We start from the raw sequence: 25,384 nt of genomic DNA on the forward strand, positions 1-25,384 counted from the left end.
TGCAAGAAGTGCGTCCGGGACCGAGGATGCTGGCCTAAGCTGCAATCGCCCAGATACTCAAGTAAGTAGCCCCATGTCCGGACACATCGTCCATTTGTTTATCGTGGGTTTGCCTTTTAACCAGCTATCCCTTGGACAGGAGTGGATAGCGCAAGCAAAACTGATACGGTGTCCGGCCCCCCTCCCTGAGACCATGCAGGATCCCAGTTTAATCAAAATGTTGGAGGTTGCACCTTCGGAGGAAGGCGAAGGGGCGCACAGGGGAACTACCACCTCTGCCAAGGAGGCTTTCAGTAAGGTTGGAATCGAGAGTCCTTCCTTCCAGGGGGAGAAGAGGACCGCTTCCGAAGACCCGGAGGCCAAGGACTCAAAGCGGGGAAAGAAATCTGTACCGGAAGGTCCTGTGCCGGGAAGAGCCCCGGCCATACTGTCTCCTCGGAGGAATCAGCCCTCTAGCGAGCCGTAAGTAAAAAGGGGGAATTTTTTAATAGTGGACATCCCTGCTTAATTTCTAAGGGTAACCGAAGTTTTCACCTTGTAGTTCGGATCTCAGCCCATCTTAGCACAGCTCATCTTCGGGAGACCTTCGTCCGGAGATGATGGAGAGAGAAACGCCTCCATCTGCCGTCCCGTCGTGCGGGGCGGGCGACCCTGAGGTGTCGTCACGGAGGGTCTCCCCGAGTCCGGCGGGGCCGGAGAGTTCGGCACCCATTGGAGTACGGCCGGTGGAGCTGCAGGATTTGCTCAAGAGGGCGTCTATCTCAGAAGATCACCGCACATTAATAAGTAGGGTGATTGAGAGGATCTCGTCCACCGAAAGCGGGTTGTGTGAGGCCGTCGGAAGTTTGCTGACGGGGTTTGAGGTACGCAAAAAATGACATACCTTTTCACAGTTTTGCACATGAAGTGCGCCCTGTATGGATAGTAGCCCCTGAGACTTGGTATACTATCGAAAGCGACAGCATGCCGAGGATCATAATCTCAGTTATAGATTGTCGCATGTCCTATGCAAGTGGCGGAACGTTCGGTGGCCAGCCGGACTAATGGATTTGCCGAGCTAAAGAGGCAACTCGGCGTTGCGGATGCGGACATCTCACTGGTCAATAAACGACTTGATGAGTCACAAGGTATGTGGTTGCTCCGCGGTCGCCTAGTAAGGGAGCTGACGCCCATTCCTTACAATTTGTATGCTTGATGCAGATGGTGCTGCTGCTGTGGAAGACCTTCGAGCAGAACTTGCTCGGGCCAAGGAGCAAGCCAGAAAAAAGCGAGGCGGCTGCCTCGAAGGCAGCGGAAGAGCTAGAAGCCGAGAAGGCTGCTCACTGCCGAAGCAGGGAGGAGATGGCCGGAATGGCCGCGAAATTAAAAGTTGCTGCTGACCGCCAGGAGATTCTTGAAAGAGAGCACCGAGCGGAGCAAGAGGACCTGAAGAAGGCCGACGCCGAAGCCAAGGATGCCCGTAGTGCGATGCGGGCTATGAAGGAGGAACTGCGTCAGGTCGGAGACATTGTGGCTGGAAAGCCCTTTATGCTGCGTAGGAAGTTCACGGATCCGAAGTATGCTCAGCTGGGCCGATTGTACGGTGCGGAGGATCCTTATCTGGACTTGGCGGCGAGTGCGGCGGACGCAGTCGTGCACTTCCGAAGCCAGAAGGATCACGAAATGGAAGAGCTTTTCTGGTCTCAATTCAATAGTTCGGAGCGTCCACTTCCGTTGAGTGATCGGCTGGTTGAGTGGGCCGAGCTGAATAGATTGCCCGGACTTGCCATGACGGATGTGGTCACTCATCTGTGGCCGGAAAGGCCCAAGCCGAAGAGTTATTTTGGCTTGTTGCAGCAATTCCTTGGGGCAGTGCCGCGTATTGGGGCGATGAAGCGGTCGGCGTGCATAGAAGGTGCACGGATGGCTCTCGCCTATGGTAAGACATACTGGGCGGAGATGGATGCCACCGCTGTTGCATCCCGGGGTTCGGACAAAAGCCAATTCCCCATCGAGCACTATTTTGAGGAAGTCCTGCACGGCGCTCGTTTAATAGAGTCGCAGTGCTCGAAAGATGTTATGTTTGAATGACATGTATGATTTCTAAGATCATGTTTATAATGCAGTAGCTTTTTATACTTGTGTGTTTCAAGTATTGAACTATCTCCTGTGCGGCCGTATATGTATGTATAATCTGAAAGATGGCAGTCTTTGGCTTCAGCCCCCACGCACATGGTGCAGGGGTGTTTGCAAAAAGAAAAGCGCTTTTTAACACTTAATCCAACGTCTTGGTCCTTTTAAGGAGGTGATAGCGTAGCAAACTAGGCAAGCAGACTATAATGTTTTATCACTTTCACTTAGCCATAGGAGCTCGAATGTGGGGCTACTATATAGCCCCTGGCGGCACCGCTCTTCTCCGAACTCGGGGCGCGTATGTGCCTGACCGGGAAGCGATCCTTCGTCAAAGCGGAGGAATTCTAAACATTCCAATGGTCGATCGAGTGGTTGACCAGTCTCTCGCTATATCATGACAGTCAGTTTTCGGCTTTCTCTACTAAGGTGCTCGCCCGGCCGAACCGGGGCACAATCGCAGTAGTTCTCCTGGTGCCGCGTTAGCCGATGATGCGGAACGTAAGGCAGCAAAACACAGGAGCCGGGCAAACCCAACATTTGACCAAAGACATGATTCAGAGCTGATGCATATAAGGCCTAACTCGAGACGCCGAACACTCCCTGAGGTGTTCGGTCTTTATGATACTAGGCAGAACAATGCCCTAAGCCCCTAGTGTCCAGGTACAGGCTGGAACTTCTGACGCGGCCGATGCCAAAACGCCAGCCTCCTCCTCGGTTATGGTGGGAAACCGGGGGATGTGTATCAACAAGAGACAGTAAGAAAGGTTTACGCAGGGTCTTAATCTGAAAAGAATCCTTGCAACGGGTCCCTGCTGCACGTCTGCGCCTGTGTCTCCGTTGTGCTGTATCCTGGACGGGTGTAGCACGTGCTTCATCTGTAAAAGAGAAGGACTTAGTTTCCAAGAAATATCGTGCATAGGTTGTATTAAAATAGAATATAATTTGGAGGATGAAGAAAGTTGAGCTTTATTGGCTCTCATCATTTATACACACAACCCCTTATAAAAGGGGTATGCGGCTGGGAAGCCCCTTGTTTATTTACGCCGGACTCGCCTAACCGTGTCCGAGGTCTGAATGACCTGTTTTTACGGGCCTTGACCTGTAAGGTCAAATTATTGTGTGGCTGTCAAGGCAACCTCACGTTCTCCGTGGTCGAGGAACACTCAGAGTTACTCTTTAATGAGATTATGCCGGGTGGACCGGGCATTGTAAGTGTAAGAAATGTGTAATGTGGTATTGCGTTAAAGCGGGCGAAAGCTTTGCGTCCCAGTAGTGCTCGAGGGCTACTGTGAAATGGGGCGATGGAGAGTGACCTTTTCGCGACGGAGGTTGTCAGATGAACCGAACACAACCTCCAGTGGTACAGAGCCTGTATAATTGGCTTAAAGGCCTGGCTTCACTCCTTTGAAGGAAGTGCCGCTATAGCGAATTTTGGTAGGGTCTATCCCCATTCTGCGGACGGTGTCCTGGTATGGCAGGTGCCGCGCTGTGTTTTCATGTTATCACATGAAGTGAGTTCACTGTTTTGACTTCTAGTGGGAAAGTCTTCTGTTTTCCGGAATGCAGCTTTTGGGTTTCGTCACTTTCGCTTGGTGTGTCGAGCCCCTTGTGTTCGGTGTTAAGTCCGCCGGACTGCTTGAAGACCCAACAATCTCTGTGGGTATGGTTTGCAGGCTTCCCGGAGGTACCATGTATTTGACATAGTCTATCCAGAATCTTGTTTAGGTTGGATAGCTCGTCACTGTTGTCCTTGAGGGGCAGTGTTTTGTTGTTCGGCCGAGAGCTTTTGAATCCGGCGTTGACCGCCGTACTATTTGGGCCATTTTCCTTATTCCGGCGCTGATCTTTTCTGCGTCGTGATTTCCCATTTCCATCCCTGACTTCGGATGTACTCGGGTCGCTGGTGCAGCATCTAGCCAGCCAGCTGTCTTCCCCCTCACAAAAGCGGGTCATGAGGCTTGTTAGTGCGGCCATTGTACTTGGTTTTTCCTGGCCGAGGTGTCTGGCGAGCCATTCGTCTCGGACGTTGTGTTTAAAGGCTGCTAAGGCTTCAGCGTCCGAACAGTCGACTATTTGGTTCTTTTTAGTGAGGAACATGTTCCAGAATTTGCGTGCTGACTCTCCGGGCTGTTGAGTTATGTGACTTAAATCGTCTGCATCCGGAGGGCGGGCATAAGTCCCCTGAAAATTTGCTCGAAATGCATCCTCAAGCTCTTCCCAACTTCCAATGGTATTTTCTGGGAGGCTTTTAAGACAATGCCGAGCTGTCCCTTTGAGCTTGAGGGGTAGGTATTTTATGGCATGGAGATCGTCTCCTTTGGCCATATGTATGTGTAGGATATAATCCTCAATCCAGACTCCAGGGTCTATTGTTCCGTCATATGCCTCTATGTTTACGGGTTTGAATCCCGCTGGAAATCCATGATCTAGTACCCCGTCGGTGAAACATAGTGGGTGTGCGGCGCCCCTGTATTTGGGTGTGCCGTTATCTTTGAATGCTCGGCGGGTTATGTTGCTTCCTGGAGTCTTCTTTTTTGGCCCATAGATAGACCTGGCTGGGTCATCCTTTTTCCGAGGATCTTTATGCTGATCGTGTGCCGGCTTGTGTGCGGCGCCCCTTGTTGCTCTTGGCCTGTCATCTGGTCATCTATCCGGCCAGGCGGCTTCTTTCTTTTTTGACTGTGGGGGCTCTAAGGCCTCCTCGTCAAATTCGGGCAACAGCTTGCGCTTCGGGTAGCTCTTTGTCTGGTGACTAGCGCCATATTTATCTGTGGTGTTGAGTACTTTGCTCCATCTCATTCTGAGTGCATCCTCCGCTGTTTTGAGCTTCCGCTTTTGCTTCTTCAAACTTCTTGCAGTGGCGACGAGCCTTTTATGAAGGTTCGTATGCTCTGGTGATGTGAGATCGTCTTCGCCGGGGATGGGTTGCTTGTCCAGTTCATCATGTTCGGATGGCTGCTTGGTGGCATGTGCGTCGTCCACTGCTTCGCCCTGCTCTAGGGCCGGGTCCGTATGGGTGCCTTTTTTATCGAGGCCGGTCTTCGGGCGGCGCTTGCGTCGCCGTTTTGGTTGTTTGTTGGGGGAGTTGTCCTTCGCCACGTCCCGTTTTTCCTCATTGTCGCTTCCTTTTGGTGTATCCACCATGTATACGTCGTGAGTTGGGGTGGCTTTCCAGTGCCCGTTAGGTGCTGCTTCTTGGTCGTCTCCGGCATCGTCGTCCATACCATCGATGTCTTCGGAGTCATAGTCTAGCATGTCGGTTAGATCGTCGACAGTGGCTACTAAGTGGGTGGTGGGTGGGCTATGAATTTCTTCGTCGTCCGCATCCCAACTGTCCTGGCCGCAGTCCGGCCAGGGCTCTCCTGATAATGAGAGATACTTCAGCGAACTCAAGATGTCGCCAAAAGGTGAATGTTGAGAGATGTCCGCTGCGGTGAACTCCATGATCGGCGCCCAATCGGATTCGATCGGAGGGGGCGCGGGAGGTTCGGAGTCCGGCAAGGAGTCCGGCACCTCGGAGTCACGAGCTTCATGAGGGACAAGGTCAGTGTTTGGCTCTATCGCTGTAGAGGTTGCAGCCCCCGAGGCGGTGTCTAGCCATCCGTCCTCGATCTGCGCAGCCGGCTCCGAATTGAAGATCGGGGCGGGTTCGAGTGCGGCCTCCAGGGTACTGTCCGTCTGCAGAGCTAGATCATGCTCGCCGTGACAGTGCGGCACGCTTGGCTGTGGCTCAAATCCATCGAGGATCAAGTCCCCGCGGATGTCGGCCGTGAAGCAAGCAAAGAGTGGCTGATGTACTTTGATGGTGCCTTCTCGCTACAAGGTGCCGGTGCGGGCGTGCTACTTGTCGCACCCACCGGAGAACACCTCAAGTACGTAGTCCAGATGCACTTTCCCAAGGAGCAAGCAACGAACAATACTGCAGAGTATGAAGGATTGCTTGCCGGTCTCAGGATCGCAGCAGACCTTGGGATCAAGAAGCTCATTGTCAGGGGTGACTCACAGCTTGTCGTCCGCCAAGTGAACAAGAATTATCAGAGTTCGTTGATGGAAGCTTACGTTGACAAAGTGAGAAAGCTAGAAGAGCACTTTGACGGCCTACAGATGGAACATGTTCTGAGAGCTCAGAACGACATTGCTGATGGCCTGTCAAAGTGCGCCGCGCTTAAGTTACCTATGGAACCAGGGATCTTTGTGCTCAAGCTGACCCAACCATCCGTAACGCCATCAACTGGACAGAGCAAGAAGAGGAAGTTGATTTTTGGTGATTATTTTCCGGCAGAGCTCCCCGAAGCCGCCGCCAAGAAAGTCCTCAAGATCAACACCAAGAGTGCTGAGGAGCAGTCTGCTCCGGCAAGCCTTAGGATTTGTTCCGTTGAAGCAGACGCTCCCGACAAGTTTTGCTCCGGCAAGCTTGCAGGGGAACATCAAGCTCCGGCTGAGCCGCAGGTTCTCGTCGTAGAAGCGGATGTTCCCGCAGCAGCAGATGTGCCTTTAGTCCTTGTTGTCGAGCCCCAAGCTCCAGCATGGGCACAGCAGATTGTTCATTTCCTTCAGACAGGAGAACTTCCCGAAGAGCAAGAAGAAGCGGAAAGAGTAGCCCGGCAGTCAAGTATGTACCAGTTTGTCGACAACACACTGTACAGAAGAAGACTCAACGGCGTGAAATTGAAGTGTATTCACCGGGAAGACGGACAAAAGCTGTTGGCAGAGATACATGGAGGCATATGTGGTCACCACATTGGCGCAAGAGCACTTGCCGACAAAGCGTTTCGGCAAGGTTTCTTTTGGCCGACAGCCCTCCAGGATGCAACTGCACAAGTAACCAAGTGTGAAGCGTGCCAGTTCCATTCCAAGCAGATACACCAGCCAGCTCAAGCTCTCCAGACGATCCCTTTATCCTGGCCATTTTCGGTCTGGGGGCTCGACATCCTCGGCCCCTTTCCCCGAGCTGTCGGGGGCTTTGAGTACTTGTACGTTGCAATTGACAAGTTCACAAAGTGGCCGGAAGTGGAACCAGTGAGGAAGGTGACAGCACAGTCAGCAGTCAAGTTCTTCAGGTCGATTGTTTGCCGTTTCGGGATCCCTAACAGGATCATCACCGACAATGGCACGCAATTCACGAGCCGCACCTTCATGCAATACGTCGAAGATCTTGGCGCCAAGGTCTGCTTCGCTTCTGTTGCTCATCCCAGAAGCAACGGTCAAGCGGAGAGGGCGAATGCTGAAGTGCTGCGCGGGCTCAAGACCAGGACTTTCGACAGGCTGCGCAAGTGCGGAAGGAACTGGATTGAGGAGCTGCCGGTGGTTCTTTGGTCGATCAGGACGACACCAAATCGAGCCACTGGCCAGACACCTTTCGCTCTAGTCTATGGAGCAGAGGCAGTCCTCCCCATGGAACTCGTATACGGGTCACCTCGAGTGCTCGCTTATGATGAGCTCGAGCAAGAGCAGTTGCGACAAAATGACGCGCTGCTCCTTGAGGAAGACCGTCTTCAGGCTGTTGTACGAGCTGCTCGATACCAGCAAGCTTTGTGCCGCTATCATAGCCGCAAAGTTAATGCCAGAAGTTTCGAGGAAGGCGACCTTGTTCTTCGGCGCGTTCAGTCCGCCAAGAATTCCAACAAGTTGACGCTGAAGTGGGAAGGCCCTTATCGGGTGAAACGAGTCACTAGGCCTGGCGCTGTCCGCCTTGAGACCGAAGATGGCATTCCGGTGAGCAACTCCTGGAACATTGAACATCTTCGTAAGTTTTACCCGTAGGGCGCGGTTGCCGGAACCTGTTCCGGCAACCACCTTTTGTACAAGTCTTGCCGATGTTGCATGTAATCCTTTGTACAAAGCCGGGCGCAGACCCCGTGCATAAGTAAAGCTCATGTGCTCCGCACATCTTGTCAATATCATGCTTTCTACTTTCTTTGCATGCATTATCTGACACTTTGTGCAGCGCCTATCCCCGGTAAGCAATAACGAGCCGTAAGGCTCCATATCTTTATTTTCTCTTCTTTCTTTTTCTCAAAAAGGAAAGGAAGGTTCCCTCGCACACAAGTTTGCCGGGGGGGAAGGAGAAGATAATGGTATGGACTAGGCGTCGTTCAAGGAAGTTTTGCCTTACCGGAAAGCAAATGACAGAAAAGCTAAGTTGCCAAAGTTTGAGCAATCAGTTTTTAAATTTTTAAGTTATCTTCCTCGAACGACCGTACTTTGTATGGAAAACCTGTGCGCAGAGGAACCAACTCGTAGCTAGTTGCACCCTTACTTTGTTTCGAGTCCGCTCAACAACTTAAGTGAGCTGCGACTAGTTGCGACAAGGTTTCTTGTCGGAAGCAGCACCGCCAGCAGGCTGCTGATGTCCCGCACTCAGCGCTCGCGGCGAAGGTGCCTGCGCCGACAAGTTCCCTAAAAAGCGTAGGGCAAAAACATACAAAGGAAGGAATCAAGTAAAGGAAATAACATAGCAATCTCTACCCAAAATAGAGTTATATTACAAGATAACTTGTTGCAGCTCTAACAGATTGTTCTCATGACATGACCAACAGCGGCAAGAAAATAAGAGAAAACGGGCGGCCTAGTCTACGCGATCGCCCTCAACCCTCTTGATTTCGCTCACCTTGTCCACAATGGGTGCGACAAGGGCCTTGAGCGCCTCCAGATCAGCATCCGGCAGCAAGGACCTGAGGACGTTGGTGAGGTTGAGGCCTGGGTTGCGGAAGGCCACCTTCACCAGCACCTTCTGAAGAACTCCCGCGAAGATCCTGCGTGACTCGTCGGCCAGCTGCTTTGGGATCTTCTCCCGGAGTCACTGGAGTGTCGTCGCCACACCTTTGAAGAACAAGCTGAGCTTGGCGCTGGGTTGGAGGTGCTCGTCGGAGGAGTATCCGAGATCCTCCATCCCCAGCTGCGCCAACTCCCCGTCGATGGCGGCAGCAGCATTCAAGAGACCCTCGGTCCAGTGCTCCAGAGTCTCCCTAAAAGTATCCTGGGCGGCAACAGCACTCGCCAGCAGCGCCTCGTCGGCCTTGATCTTCTCCGACAAGGCCACCTCCCGCTCCCTGGTGCCGTCCAGCGTCTGAGTCAAAGTGGCCAGCTTCAACTCGAGATCTGCATTGGAATCCTTGGCGGCGCTGAGCTCCTTGCTCCTCTCAACGAGAAGACCCTGCATCTCACCATGAGCGGCAGCGTCCTTCTCGCGCTCATGCTTGAGCGCGGCAAGCTCCTCACCGCCCGCCCTGAGATCAGCTTCCAGCTGCGCCACCTTCATCTCCAGCTCCTTCTTGGCGGCCTCGGCAGCTGCGGCAGCATCCCTTGCCTCCTTGAGAGCCCCGCCAATTGCTTGCTCGCGCGCAGCAAGCTCCTCCTCGTGGCTATCAAGGTTGACCTTGCACTAGGCCAACTCTCCTTCCTCCGCAAATAGATTTTCGGTGACAAGCCGTTGCTTCTCTTCAACTTCAGCCTTCATGAGGAGGAAGGCTTTCCGCTCCTCGAGAAGTTGCTCCCGCTCCTCCGCCAGGGACCGGAGGGGGCGGATGTTTCATCCTTCTGAATAAAGAAACCACCCACGATCTCTCCCACGACGCCGCATTCGACGCGTGCCGTTGGGGGAGGGCGTGGTGGATACGGAGTAAGATACGACGTAATCCAGGCCGTGCGTGCCCGTGCCCTGTTTTGGGCCTGGCCCAAAGCGCTCGGCACCGTGTGTGGCCCAGGCCCGGGGGCTCCTATCGGTGTACTAGAGTAGGGGTACCCTAGTATCCCGAACCTGTGCACGGGCAGTTGTAGCGCCCCGCGGCAAGGCTTGCCGGGTGACCGCCAAGGTCCTCCATGGTTCCTTTGGAGCCATTCAAGAACAAAGTATTTAAACCAAGTAGACAAGCCCCCGGCAAGAGGTGCTTGCCGGCAAGGCCAACCAAGGCATCTCAAGGAACTTGCCGCGACGCGCCGCGCGTCCCGGCAAGGCCCGGTGAGCAACAAGCTTTCGGACGCGCGACAAGACAACGGCCGCGGCAAGGCGCTTGCCGCGGCAGGCTACCACTCTATACCCACGCTCCAGCACATCCACCAACGTGTCGCCTTGGGGTCTTTCCAGGCGCGCGTGGCAGGAGGCTATGCAGCCAGCGGTGCGAGGTGGCAACCGACGCTGACAAGATCGCCATCGTGGCAAGCGGTGGCGTCCCTGACGGCCCTTTTTTGCACTATTTGGGCGACGCAGACGGGCATTTAATGCCTTTGTCCCCTTCTGTCAGGGTTAGGTAGGATATACTGTACAGGCCCAGGCGCAACATAGAGGGGGGTTCGAAAACCAGAAAACACTCACGCTCGGTCTCGTTAGCAGCTCGTGTGTACTGTAGCACTCAGCGCTCCCGAGCAAGAACTCAATACAATCAGACAAGCAGCAGTAGGAGTATTATCTCTCCGGAGAGCTCCGAAGCTGGGTAAACTGCTCGCGTGCTTCACCTCGATCCGCTCTTCGTGCGATCTCCGCCCCCCGCCGAACCGAAAGGGGCCCGGTCCGCCGGTCCCCATAGGTGTTCGTGGATCAGCTTCCCCGACATCTTTGGCGCGCCAGGTAGGGGGCGTCGAGGTTGTGTGAACCTGATCCGGCGTTCACGCGAGCTAGATCTCAATTTTCTTCATTGACATGCCACCGAAGAAGAAGACTTCGGCGGCAGCTGGTCCGTCCACGTCGATCCCACCACCGAAGGAGCAAATGAGTGGTGGGGAAGATGCCGGCGGAAGAACGGACATTGACGAGGGAGCTCACGATGCTGCCAGGTCCAAGGACAAGGCTGCGCAAACCTTGGCGTCCGTACATGTTCCGCGCCCATCTCAGGAGGCGCAGGACCGACAGCGTCATGGTACTCGCAATACCATATGTTTATTGGGCCAAGATCGAGCTGGTGGATCTCGGGGTGCTCAAGACCAGCATGCATGCCAACATGCTGGCACGAGCGAGGCAAGATCACCTCGACAGGATACTGCTCCTTCTAACATAGTTAGAAGTCCGAGCATATCCCGCTCCTCGCACCGTTCGCCACTGCCACCCACCACTCCAGCAGAAGCTTTGGCGCGAGCTCAACTGCTCTTGGATTACCCTCCAACGGAAGACAAGATCGACGGATGGAGGGCCACCATTCAGAGTCTCATCGGCTTCGCCAACGGCGACACTCCGCGGTAGCCTAGTGCATCGCTACCGCGGCAGGATCGCCAGGCACGAGCCGATGGCGACGAAGCCGGTGGGGGTGCAACCACCATGCACTCTCCACCCCGAAGGCCAAGATCGCCAACTCGCCGGATCCACCTCGACAGCGGCTCCACCGCATCATTGGATCCACGAGCTCACCGCGATCAGCGCCAAGTTCTTCACGAACGACAGTAAGAAGATGCTCGTACTCGCATCGAGCACCGAAGAGAAGCACGGCGTCAATCCGACCAGTGCGCTGGGCCTTCTGTCGACATGCATGTGCCAGGGGAACCAGGCGACTTGCCATACGCGGTAGGTTGCCCTGCGTTCACTCGTGAGCTGCGGCAAGTCTAGTGGCCCAGCACGAAGAATTTTAAGCCAGACGTGCCAGAGAAGTACGACGGCAAGTCGCATCCGTCGGAGTTCCTCGGCATCTACACCATCGCGGTGCAAGCTGCCGGGGGACGGGATGACAAGATCCTTGCCAACTACTTCCCGCTGGTGCTCAAACCCAATGTAAGATCCCGGCTCATGCACTTGCCGGATAACTCCATATCCTCCTGGGCAGACCTATGCCATCAGTTTGTCGGCGCCTTTACAGGCGGCCACAAGCCTCATGGCCAAGAGAGCGATCTTCATCTGCTCGCCCAGAAGGAAGGAGAGCCCCTGCGCAAGTACATTCAGAGGTTCAGCCGTGTACAGCACAACATCCTAGATGTCCACCCTCCGCGGTAATCAGCGCGTTCCATCAGAACGTGCGAAACCGTAGGATGTGGGAGGAGATGGCGATGTGCAAGATCAGAGACGTCAGTGAGCTATATTCCCTGGCCGACAAGTGTGCACGTGCTGAGGAAGGGAGGAAACTCCCCGGAGAGAATATAGGAGCAGGAGGATCTGATAGTGAGGAGACTGCCCCGGCAAAGAGAAACCGACGGCGGAACAACAGGAAGAAGAAAGGCAAAGAGGTGCTAGTCGTTGAGCAGTCCGGCAAGAAAGCCAAAGCTGGTAGCTCCGGCAAGGAGATTGCCACGGGCACCAACCACCAGGCTGTGGCGGTCGCCGACAAGCAGGACGGCACCAACAAGCAATACTGCAAGATCCACCGCACCAAGGGCCATGACCTCCAGAGCTGCAAGAAGGTCGAATAGCTTGTCGAGCAGCAAAAGGCTGAATACGAGCGACGCAACAAGGAGAAAGTCCAGGAAGGTGCTGGAGGAGCTGGCAAGAAACGTCCCGGCCGAGGAGGACGCCGCTGCAAAGCCAAGCAGCGGCAAGGAGACAGACCTCCCCGCGGCCGCGACAAGGATGAAGATGACGACGACGATGAAGACATGGATGATGACGAGACCGATGAGCAGGAGTTCCAGAAAGCCACAGAGGTCCTGTGCGTTGACGGCGGTGCTTCTCTGCATACTTCACACCGCCAGCTCAAGCAATGGGTGCGGGAAGTCAATGCAGCAGAACCACCCATCGAGTCACGCAAGCCTCTGAAATGGTCCAGCACGCCTATCATCTTTGATATTGAGGACCACCTTGATCGCATAACTGCGGTCGGGTGCTTGCCGATGTTGGTTTCACCAACTATCCGCAACCTCAAGGTCACTAAGATGCTAGTTGACGGCGGGGCCGGCTTGAACCTGATCTCCTCCGCGGTACTCCAGAAACTCCAGATCCCTGATGGCGAGCTCGAAGAGACCGGCACATTCCAAGGAATCAATCCGGGAAGGAGCAAGCCGAAGGGAAAGATCACGTTGCCCGTGACATTTGGCAGCGAGTTGAACTTCAGGACTGAGAGGGTCACTTTTGACGTTGCTGATTTCCCATTACCTTATAATGGGATACTCGGCCATCCAGCACTCGCCAAATTCATGGCAGCCTCTCACTATGCATACAACATACTGAAGATGCCAGGCCCGATAAGTGTCATCTCTGTCCCTGGCGACAAGAAGGATGCTCTCATCTGTGCCGACAAGATCTACCGGGAAGCAACAGCCGCAACAGATCGCAAGTCACTTGCCGTTGAAGCTCCCGGGGCGAAGAAAAAGACCAAGTCCGGCAAGAGTTCTGATGCCCACTCCGGCAAGCGCACCTCTTCGGAGTGCTGCGCTACCGTCGAGGACGCACCATCGAACTCCACCGGCAAATGTAAGAAGACAATGGCAGCTCCACCAGAGACCAAGAAGGTGTCCGCCAAGGAGGATGGCACTGGTGGTACCTTCACCATCAGTGCCACTCTCGACCCTAAATAGGAAAGCACGCTCGTTGCTTTCCTGCGGGCGAATGTCGACGTATTTGCATGGCAACCGTCTGACATCCCTGGTGTTCCCAGGAAAGTAATCAAGCACCATCTTGCCGTCTGACCTCATGCGCGGCCCGTCAAGCAGAAAGTCAGGAAACAGGCACTGGAGCGCCAAGAATTCATCGCAGAAGAAATCAAGAAATTGGAAGCAGCAGGCCTTGTCAGAGGAGTGCTCCATCCTACGTGGTTGTCCAACCCTGTAGTCGTGCGCAAGGCAAATGGGAAATGGAGGCTTTGTATCGACTTTACCGATGTCAATAAAGCTTGCCCCAAAGACCCATTTCCCTTGCCGCGCATCGACCAGATTGTTGACTCCACGGCCAGATGTGACTTGCTTTCATTTCTTGATGCATACTCAGGATACCATCAGATCTTCATGGCAGAAGAGGATGAGGAGAAGACCGCATTCATCACCCCATGTGGCACATACTGTTTCGTATGGATGCCTTTCGGTTTAAAGAATGTTGGTTCAACATTTGCAAGGGTAGTCCATGACGCTTTTGAGCCGCAAATGCACAGAAATGTGGAAGCCTACATGGATGATATAGTGGTCAAGAGCAAGGACAAGGCAACTCTGATTCAAGATTTAGACGAAACCTTTGTAAATCTGCGCAAAATCAACCTCAAGCTTAACCCCGAGAAGTGTGTGTTTGGAGTCCCCTCCGGCAAGCTTCTCGGGTTCTTCGTGTCTCAGCGGGGAATTGAAGCCAATCCCGACAAGATCAAGGCCATTGAGCAGATTGAAGCACCAAAGCGCGTCAAGGATGTACGAAGACTTGCCAGTTGCGTAGCTGCTCTTAGCAGGTTTATCTCTAGGTCTGCTGAGCGCGCACTTCCGTTTTTCAAAATATTGAAAAAGGCAGGTCCAATGAAATGGACTCCGGAGGTGGAGGCTGCGCTGCAGGACTTAAAGAGATACATGTCCTCCACTCCAACACTTGTCGCACCTAAGCCACAAGAGAAGTTGCTGCTATATATAGCGGCAACCAATCAAGTGGTTAGTGCTGCATTAGTAGCAGAGAGGGAGGCGGATGATGAGCCAACAACCATTTGCAGATGCATCCAGCGACAAGCAAGGGACTTCACCGGCAAGCTCTGGTCCCGACAAAGATGGATCTGCGCAGGAGCATGACAAGATGCAGAAAAGAATGGTGCAGCGCCCAGTTTACTTTGTCAGTTCCCTTCTGCAAGGGGCTAGATCAAGGTACTCTGGTGTGCAGAAATTGCTTTTCGGCCTTCTCGTGGCCTCGAGAAAGCTGCGCCATTACTTCCAAGCACATGAGATCACAGTCGCCACTCGTTTTCCGCTGAAGAGGATACTGCAAAATCCAGAAGCAACAGGCAGGATTGTCGAGTGGGCGCTGGAACTGTCAAGCTTTGGCCTCAAGTTTGAGAGCACTTTAACTATCCAAAGCAGAGCATTGGCAGAGTTCATAGCAGAATGGACGCCAACACAAGATGAAGAAATTCCAGAGACGAGCATCCCCGTCAAGGAAGCAAGCAAAGAGTGGCTGATGTACTTTGATAGTGCCTTCTCGCTACAAGGCGCCGGTGCGGGCGTGCTACTTGTCGCACCCACCGGAGAACACCTCAAGTACGTAGTCCAGATGCACTTTCCCAAGGAGCAAGCAACGAACAATACTGCAGAGTATGAAGGATTGCTTGCCGGTCTCAGGATCGCAGCAGACCTTGGGATCAAGAAGCTCATTGTCAGGGGTGACTCACAGCTTGTCGTCCGCCAAGTGAACAAGAATTATCAGAGTCCGTTGATGGAAGCTTACGTTGACGAAGTGAGAAAGCTAGAAGAGCACTTTGACGGCCTATAGATGGAACATGTTCCGAGAGCTCAGAACGACATTGCCGATGGCCTGTCAAAGTGCGCCGCGCTTAAGTTACCTGTGGAACCATGGATCTTTGTGCTCAAGCTGACCCAACCATCCGTAACGCCATCAACTGGACAGAGCAAGAAGAGGAAGTTGATTTCTGGTGATTATTTTCCGGCAGAGCTCCCCGAAACCGCCGCCAAGAAAGTCCTCAAGATCAACACCAAGAGTGCTGAGGAGCAGTCTGCTCCGGCAAGCCTTAGGGTTTGTCCCGTTGAAGCAGACGCTCCCGACAAGTTTTGCTCCGGCAAGCTTGCCAGGGAACATCAAGCTCCGGCTGAGCCGCAGGTTCTCGCCGTAGAAGCGGATGTTCCCGCAGCAGCAGATGTGCCTTTAGTCCTTGTTGTCGAGCCGCAAGCTCCAGCATGGGCACAGCAGATTGTTCATTTCCTTCAGACAGGAGAACTTCCCGAAGAGCAAGAAGAAGCGGAAAGAGTAGCCCGGAAGTCAAGTATGTACCAGTTTGTCGACAACACACTGTACAGAAGAAGACTCAACGGCGTGAAATTGAAGTGTATTCACCGGGAAGACGGACAAAAGCTGTTGGCAGAGATACATGGAGGCATATGTGGTCACCACATTGGTGCAAGAGCACTTGCCGGCAAAGCGTTCCGGCAAGGTTTCTTTTGGCCGACAGCCCTGTAGGATGCAACTGCACAAGTAACCAAGTGTGAAGCGTGCCAGTTCCATTCCAAGCAGATACACCAGCCAGCTCAAGCTCTCCAGACGATCCCTTTATCCTGGCCATTTTTGGTCTGGGGGCTCGACATCCTCGGCCCCTTTCCCCGAGCTGTCGGGGGCTTTGAGTACTTGTACGTTGCAATTGACAAGTTCACAAAGTGGCCGGAAGTGGAACCAGTGAGGAAGGTGACAGCACAGTCAGCAGTCAAGTTCTTCAGGTCGATTGTTTGTCGTTTCGGGATCCCTAACAGGATCATCACCGACAACGGCACGCAATTCACGAGCCGCACCTTCATGCAATACGTCCAAGATCTTGGTGCCAAGGTCTGCTTCGCTTTTGTTGCTCATCCAAGAAGCAACGGTCAAGCGGAGAGGGCGAATGCTGAAGTGCTGCGCGGGCTCAAGACCAGGACTTTCGACAGGCTGCGCAAGTGCGGAAGGAACTGGATTGAGGAGCTGCCGGTGGTTCTTTGGTCGATCAGGACGATGCCAAATCGAGCCACTGGCCAGACACCTTTCGCTCTAGTCTATGGAGCAGAGGCAGTTCTCCCCACGGAACTCGTATACGGGTCACCTCGAGTGCTCGCTTATGATGAGCTCGAGCAAGAGCAGTTGCGACAAAATGACGTGCTGCTCCTTGAGGAAGACCGTCTTCAGGGTGCTGTACGAGCTGCTCGATACCAGCAAGCTTTGCGCTGCTATCATAGCCACAAAGTTAATGCCAGAAGTTTCGAGGAAGGCGACCTTGTTCTTCGGCGCGTTCAGTCCGCCAAGAATTCCAACAAGTTGACGCCGAAGTGGGAAGGCCCTTATCGGGTGAAACGAGTCACTAGGCCTGGCGTTGTCCGCCTTGAGACCGAAGATGGCATTCCGGTGAGCAACTCCTGGAACATTGAACATCTTTGTAAGTTTTACCCGTAGGGCGCGGTTGCCGGAACCTGTTCCGGCAACCACCTTTTGTACAAGTCTTGCCGATGTTGCATGTAATCCTTTGTACAAAGCCGGGCACAGACCCCGTGCATAAGTAAAGCTCATGTGCTCCGCACATCTTGTCAATATCATGCTTTCTACTTTCTTTGCATGTGTTATCTGACACTTTGTGCAGCGCCTATCCCCGGTAAGCAATAACGAGCAGTAAGGCTCCATATCTTTATTTTCTCGTCTTTCTTTTTCTCAAAAAGGAAAGGAAGGTTCCCTCGCACACAAGTTTGCCGGGGGGAAAGGAGAAGATAATGGTATGGACTAGGGATCGTTCAAGGAAGTTTCGCCTTACCGGAAAGCAAACGACAGAAAAGCTAAGTTGCCAAAGTTTGAGCAATCAGTTTTTAAATTTTTAAGTTATCTTCCTCGAACGACCGTACTTTGTATGGAAAACCTGTGCGCAGAGGAACCAACTCGTAGCTAGTTGCACCCTTACTTTGTTTCGAGTCCGCTCAACAACTTAAGTGAGCTGCGACTAGTTGCGACAAGGTTTCTTGTCGGAAGCAGCACCGCCAGTAGGCTGCTGATGTCCCGCACTCAGCGCTCGCGGCTAAGGTGCCTGCGCCAACAAGTTCCCTAAAAAGCATAGGGCAAAAACATACAAAGGAAGGAATCAAGTAAAGGAAATAACATAGCAATCTCTACCCAAAATAGAGTTATATTACAAGATAACTTGTCGTAGCTCTAACAGATTGTTCTCATGACATGACCAACAGCGACAAGAAAAAAAGAGAAAACGGGCGGCCTAGTCTACGCGATCGCCCTCAACCCTCTTGATTTCACTCACCTTGTCCACAATGGGTGCGACAAGGGCCTTGAGCGCCTCCAAATCAGCATCCGGCAGCAAGGACCTGAGGACGTTGGTGAGGTTGAGGCCTGGGTTGCGGAAGGCCACCTTCACCAGCACCTTCTGAAGAACTCCCGCGCAGATCTTGCGCTACTCGTTGGCCAGCTGCTTTGGGATCTTCTCCCGGAGTCGCTGGAGTGCCGTCGCCACGCCTTTGAAGAACAAGCTGAGCTTGGCGCTGGGTTGGAGGTGCTCGTCGGAGGAGTATCCGAGATCCTCCATCCCCAGCTGCGCCAACTCCCCGTCGATGGCGGCAGCAGCATTCAAGAGACCCTCGGTCCAGTGCTCCACAGTCTCCCTAAAAGTATCCTGGGCGGCAACAGCACTCGCCAGCAGCGCCTCGTCGGCCTTGATCTTCTCCGATAAGGCCACCTCCCACTCCCTGGCGCCGTCCAGCGTCTGAGTCAAAGTGGCCAGCTTCAACACGAGATCTGCATTGGAATCCTTGGCGGCGCTGAGATCCTTGCTCCTCTCAGCGAGAAGACCCTGCAGCTCACCATGAGCGGCAGCGTCCTTCTCGCGCTCACGCTTGAGCGCGGCAAGCTCCTCGCCGCCCGCCCTGAGATCGGCTTCCAGCTGCGCCACCTTCATCTCCAGCTCCTTCTTGGCGGCCTCGGCAGCTGCGGCAGCATCCCTTGCCTCCTTGAGAGCCCCGCCAATTGCTTGCTCGCGCGCAGCAAGCTCCTCCTCGTGGCTATCATGGTTGACCTTGCGCTGCGCCAACTCTCCTTCCTGCGCAAATAGATTTCCGGTGACAAGCCGTTGCTTCTCTTCAACTTCAGCCTTCGCGAGGAGGAAGGCTTTCCGCTCCTCGAGAAGTTGCTCCCGCTCCTCCGCCAGGGACCGGAGGGGGCGGACGTTTCGTCCTTCCGAATAAAGAAACCACCCATGATCTCTCCCACGATGCCGCATTCGACGCGTGCTGCTGGGGGAGGGCGTGGTGGATACGGTGTAAGATACGGCGTAATCCAGGCCGCGCGTGCCCGTGCCCTGTTTTGGGCCTGGCCCAACAGCGCTCGGCACCGTGTGTGGCCCAGGCCCGGGGGCTCCTGTCGGTGTACTAGAGTAGGGGTACCCTAGTATCCCGAACCTGTGCACGGGCAGTTGCAGCGCCCCGCGGCAAGGCTTGCCGGGTGACGCCAAGGTCCTCCGTGGTTCCTTTGGAGCCATTGAAGAATAAAGTATTTAAACTAAGGAGACAAGCCCCCGGCAAGAGGTGCTTGCCGGGAATGCCAACCAAGGCATCTCAAGGAACTTGCCGCGACACGCCGTGCATCCCGGCAAGGCCCGGTGAGCGACAAGCTTCCGGATGCGCGACAAGACAACGGCCGCGGCAAGGCGCTTGCCGCGGCAGGTTACCACTCTGTACCCACGCTCCAGCACATCCACCAACGTGTCGCCTTGGGGTCTTTCCAGGCGCGCGTGGCAGGAGGCTGTGCAGCCAGCGGTGCGAGGTGGCAAGCGACGCTGACAAGATCGCCATCGTGGCAAGCGGTGGCGTCCCTGACGGTCCTTTTTTGCACTATTTGGGCGACGCAGACGGGCATTTAATGCCTTTGTCCCCTGCCGTCAGGGTTAGGTAGGATATACTGTACAGGCCCAGGCGCAACGTAGAGGGGGGTTCGAAAACCAGAAAACACTCACGCTCGGTCTCGTTAGCAGCTCGTGTGTACTGTAGCACTCAGCGCTCCCGAGCAAGAACTCAATACAATCAGACAAGCAGCAGTAGGAGTATTATCTTTCCGGAGAGCTCCGAAGCTGGGTAAACTGCTCGTGTGCTTCGCCTCGATCCGCTCTTCGTGCAATCTCCGCCCCCCTGCCGAACCGAAAGGGGCCCGGTCCGCCGGTCCCCATAGGTGTTCGTGGATCAGCTTCCCCGACAGCAAGTGTCACTCCGAACCATATGGAGGTCACCACGCTGGAGATAGAACTACACATAAGGTATTGCAATCCAGTTTTTATTGGCCTACTCTCTTCAAAGATGCTCATAAATTTGTCTTGTCTTGTGATGAATGTCAAAGAATTGGTAACATTAGTAGACATCAAGAAATGCCTATGAATTACTCTCTTGTTATTGAACCATTTGATGTTTGGGGCTTTGATTATATGGGACCTTTTCCTGCCTCTAATGGATATAAACATATTTTAGTTGCTGTTGATTACGTTACTAAGTGGGCAGAAGCTATTCTAACTAGTAGTGCTGATCATAACACCTCTATTAAAATGCTCAAAGAAGTTATTTTTCCGAGGTTTGGAGTCCCTAGATATCTCATGACTGATGGTGGTTCACATTTTATTCATGGTGCATTTCGTAAAATGCTTGCTAAGTATGATGTTAATCATAGAATTGCATCTCCTTGTCACCCACAGTCTAGTGGTCAAGTAGAGTTGACTAATAGAGAGCTCAAATTAATTTTGCAAAAGACTTTTAATAGATCTAGAAAGAATTGGTCCAAAAAACTTGATGATGCATTGTGGGCCTATAGAACTGCATATGAAAATCCTATGGGTATGTCTCCATATAAGATGGTATACAGAAAAGCATGTCACTTACCTCTCAAACTTGAACATAAGGCATATTGGGCCATTAAAGAGCTCAACTATGATTTCAAACTTGCCGGTGAGAAGAGGTTATTTGACATTAGCTCACTTGATGAATGGAGAACCCAAGCCTATGAGACTGCCAAGTTGTTTAAAGAAAAAGTTTAAAGATGGCATGACAAAAGGATACAAAAGTGTGAGTTTAACATAGGTGATTATGTGTTGCTATTCAACTCTCGTTTAAGATTTTTTGCAGGAAAACATCTCTCTAAATGGGAAGGTCCTTACGTTATCGAGGAGGTCTATCATTCCGGTGCCATAAAAATCAACAACATCGAAGGCACAAATCCGAAGGTAGTGAACGGTTAAAGAATCAAACATTATATCTCAGGTAATCCTATCAATGTTGAAACTAATATTATTGAAACCGTAACCCCGGATGAATACATAAGGGACACTTTCCAGAATGTTTCAGACTCCGAAAAGGAATAGGTATGTGGTACGGTAAGTAAACCGACTCCAAAACAGTTCTAATGGTATTTTTTTCTCCGTTTTGGAATATTTAAGACTTTAGGGAAGCAAGAAGTAATCCGGGAAGGACACGAGGCCTCCACGAGGGTGGAGGGCGTGCCCACCCTTACTGGGTGCGCCCCCTGCCTCGTGGGCACCTCGTGTGCCTCCGGGACTCCATTTTCTGGCACGTTACTTCTTTTGGTCGGTAAAAATCATTATATAATCTCCCGAAGGTTTTGACCACCGTATCACGAAAAAATCTTCAGTTTTCATTTCGAGCTGTTTTTCTGACAGATCTAGAGCACCATGACATCTCCAAGCGCTCCCAAGGACAAGTCTTTCGAGAGGGTTACCAACCCCTATCTTGCGGAGGTGCTGCAACACCCTCAAACCATTGAGATGTGTGAGGGGGTGCTGCACATCCGCGGTGTGGAGGGACCAAGGCATACCAGAAGCGTGGAGACGAAGCTCGAAGCTATTGAACAACAAGTTTTCAAGTGCCAAGGGATGGTGGAGCGTGGACTCAATGCCAACCAGATGATGATCGCGGAGTTCACCAACAACCACAAGCTGGACGCCAAGAACATTGGGGAGACCATCTTCAAGATTCATGAGAAAATCGAGCACCTCCAAGCCCAGATCTATGACCTGCAAAACCAAAACTGTGAGTATGAATATAGATTCAAGAGGATGAGTTTGGCTGCAGATTTGAGGATCCCGGAGACTCGATCATCCTTTTATGATGGTGAGCCTATGCCTTGGAAGATGGACGACAAGCCTACATCATCAACGACTCCTTCTTCACCACCTCCGAGGACATAATCACATGGGTATGGGCACTCCCCTTGGCAACTGCCAAGCTTGGGGGAGTTGCCCCGGTATCGTATCACCATCGCACTCCTATCTTTACCGTTTTACTTAGTACGATCCTTTTGGTAATATCTAGATCTAGTAGAATAAAGTTTCGGTTTGAATTAGTTTTGAGTTTTGCTTTATGATCTCTCTATGTAATCGAGTCTGTGAGCTATCTATAATAAAGATTAGTGTTGAGTCAAGGGCTTTGCTATATTGCTATGATCTTGAGAAAATAGAAAGAATAAAAAGAATAAAAGAGTTCATATTGATCTTATGGATAGCAATGACTTCACATATAGAGTATGAGGCATAAAAGTTATTGAGAGTTGACAAACATAGTTTTGGTCATCGTTGCAATTAATAGGAAGTAATAAAGAAAGAGAGGTTTTAACATATAAATATACTACCTTGGACATCTTTTATAATTGTGAGCACTCATTAAAGTATGACATGCTAAAGGATGTTGGACAAGGAAGACAACGTAATGGGTTATGTTTTCTCACATCTTAGTTAAAGTATATTGTCATGGATCGTCCAACATGTTGAGCTTGCCTTTCCCCCTCATGCTAGCCAAATTCCTTGCACCAAGTAGAGATACTACTTGTGCTTCCAAATATCCTTAAACCCAGTTTTGCCATGAGAGTCCACCATACCTACCTATGGATTGAGTAAGATCCTTCAAGTAAGTTGTCATGTTGCAAGCAATAAAAATTGCTCTCTAAATATGTATGACTTATTAGTGCAGAGAAAATAAGCTTTATACAATCGTGTGATATGGAAGTAATAAAAGCGACAGACTACATAATAAAGGTTCATATCACAAGTGGCAATATAAAGTGATGTTCTTTTGCATTAACATTTTGTGCATCCAACTCTAAAAGCACATGATAACCTCTGCTTCCCTCTGCGAAGGGCCTATCTTTTACTTTACGTCTTTTACTTTTTTGCAAGAGTCAAGGTGATCTTCACCTTTCCCTTTTTCATTTTATCCTTTGGCAAGCACCTCGTGTTGGAAAGATCCTGATATATATATATATATCCAACTGGATGTAAGTTAGCATGAACTATTATTGTTGACATCACCCAAAGGTGAATATGTTGGGAGGCGAGATTGTAAGCCCCTATCTTTCTTAGTGTCCGATTAAAACTCCATAACCATAAGTATTGCGTGAGTGTTAGCAATTGTAGAAGACTATATGATAGTTGAGTATGTGGACTTGCTGAAAAGCTCTATTCTTGACTCTTTCTGATGTTATGATAAATTGCAATTGCTTCAATGACTGATATTATAGTTTGTTAGTTTTCAATGAAGTTTATGATCCATACTTGACATTGTGAATAGATTGTTACTTGAGCATAAGAAATCATATGAAAAAATCTATATATGTTGTTGTTATAAGAATGATCATGATGCCCTCATATGTCCGTATTTTATTTTTATCGACACCTCTATCTCTAAACATGTGGACATATTTTTCGATACGGCTTCCGCTTGAGGACAAGCGAGGTCTAAGCTTGGGGGAGTTGATACGTCCATTTTGCATCATGCTTTTATATAAATATTTATTGCATTAAGGGTTGTTATTACACATTATGTCACAATACTTATGGCTATTCTCTCTTATTTTGCAAGGTTTACCATGAAGAGGGAGAATGCCGGCAGCTGGGATTCTGGCTGGAAAAGGAGCAAATATTGGAAACCTATTCTGCACACCTCCAAAAGTCCTGAAACTCCATGAAAGTCACTTTTGGAATTAATAAGAATTATTGAGCAAAGAAAGTACCAGAGGGGGCCCACACCCTGGCAACGAGGGTGGGGGGCACGCCCACCCCTACTAGGCGCGGACCCCTGTATCCTGGGCCCCCTGGTGGCCCTCAGGTGTCCATATTCTGCTATATGAAGGCTTTTACCCTAGAAAAAAAATCATAAACAAGCTTACGGGACGAAACTCCGCCGCCACGAGGCGAAACCTTGGCGGAACCCATCTAGGGCTCTAGCGGAGCTGTTCTGCCGGGGAAACTTCCCTCTGGGACGGGGAAATCATCACCATCGTCATCACCAATGATCCTCTCATCGGGAGGGGGTCAATCTCCATCAACATCTTCACCAGCACCATCTCCTCTAAAAACCCTAGTTCATCTCTTGTATCCAATCTTGTATCCAAAATCAGAAATTGGTACTTGTGGGTTGCTAGTAGTGTTGATTACTCCTTGTAGTTGATGCCAATTGGTTTACTTGCTGGAAGATCATATGTTCAGATCCGTAATGCTTATTAATACTCCTCTGATTATGAACATGAATATGCTTTGTGAGTAGTTACGTTTGTTCCTGAGGACATGGGTGAAGTCTTGCTATTAGTAGTCATGTGAATTTGTTATTCGTTTGATATTTTGATGAGATGTATGTTGTCTCTCCTCTAGTGGTGTTATGTGAACGTCGACTACATGACACTTCACCATTATTTGGGCCTAGAGGAAGGCATTGGGAAGTAATAAGTAGATGATGGGTTGCTAGAGTGACAGAAGCTTAAACCCTAGTTTATGTGTTGCTTCATAAGGGGCTGATTTGTATCCACTAGTTTCATGCTATGGTTAGGTTTCCCTTAATACTTCTTTTGTAGTTGAAGATGCTTGCAATAGGGGTTAATCATAAGTGGGATGCTTGTCCAAGAAAGGGCAGTACCCAAACACCGGTCCACCCACATATCAAATTATCAAAGTAACAAACGCGAATCATATGAGCGTGATGAAACTAGCTTGACGATAATTCCCATGTGTCCTCGGGAGTGCTTTTCTCATTATAAGAACTTGTCGAGGCTTGTCCTTTGCTACAAAAAGTATTGGTCCACCTTGCTGCACCTTATTTAATTTCATTGCTTGTTACCCGTTACAAATTATCTTATCACAAAACTATCTGTTACCTGCAATTTCAGTGCTTGCAGAGAATACCTTACTGAAAACCACTTGTCATTTCCTTCCGCTCCTCGTTGGGTTCGACACTCTTACTTATCAAAAGGACTACGATAGATCCCCTATACTTGTGGGTCATCAGACTCTTTTCTGGCGCCGTTGCCGGGGAGTGAAGCACCTTTGGTGAGTGGAATTTGGTAAGAAAACGATTATATTACGTGCTGAAATTTACTGTCACTTTCCAGTATGGAAAATAATCCTTTGGGGGGCTTGTTAAGGGTATCTTCACCTCGACCGGTAGATCAAGAAGTTGCTCCTCAACCTACTGAACCTGCTGAAAATATTTATTATGAAATTCCTTAGGGTATGATAGAGAAACTGCTAGCTAATTCTTATGCTAGAGATGGACCATTACATCCTGATATGCATCTAATCTATGTGGATGAAGTTTGTGGATTATTTAAGCTTGCAGGTTTGCCAGAGGATGAAGTAAATAAGAAGGTCTTCCCTTTATCTTTGAAGGTAAAGGCATTGACATGGTATAGCCTATGTGATGATATTGGATCTTGGAACTACAACCC

The 25,384-nt window shown here is 51.2% G+C and overlaps 1 pseudogene; it reads left to right on the top strand.

Moving 5' to 3' along the window:
- LOC123137958 (uncharacterized) overlaps positions 1-25,384 on the top strand; it is a 121,751-nt pseudogene that overhangs the window by 93,535 nt on the left and 2,832 nt on the right.

This window comes from Triticum aestivum, chromosome 6B, assembly GCF_018294505.1.
Source record: "Triticum aestivum cultivar Chinese Spring chromosome 6B, IWGSC CS RefSeq v2.1, whole genome shotgun sequence".
NCBI lineage: Eukaryota > Viridiplantae > Streptophyta > Magnoliopsida > Poales > Poaceae > Triticum > Triticum aestivum.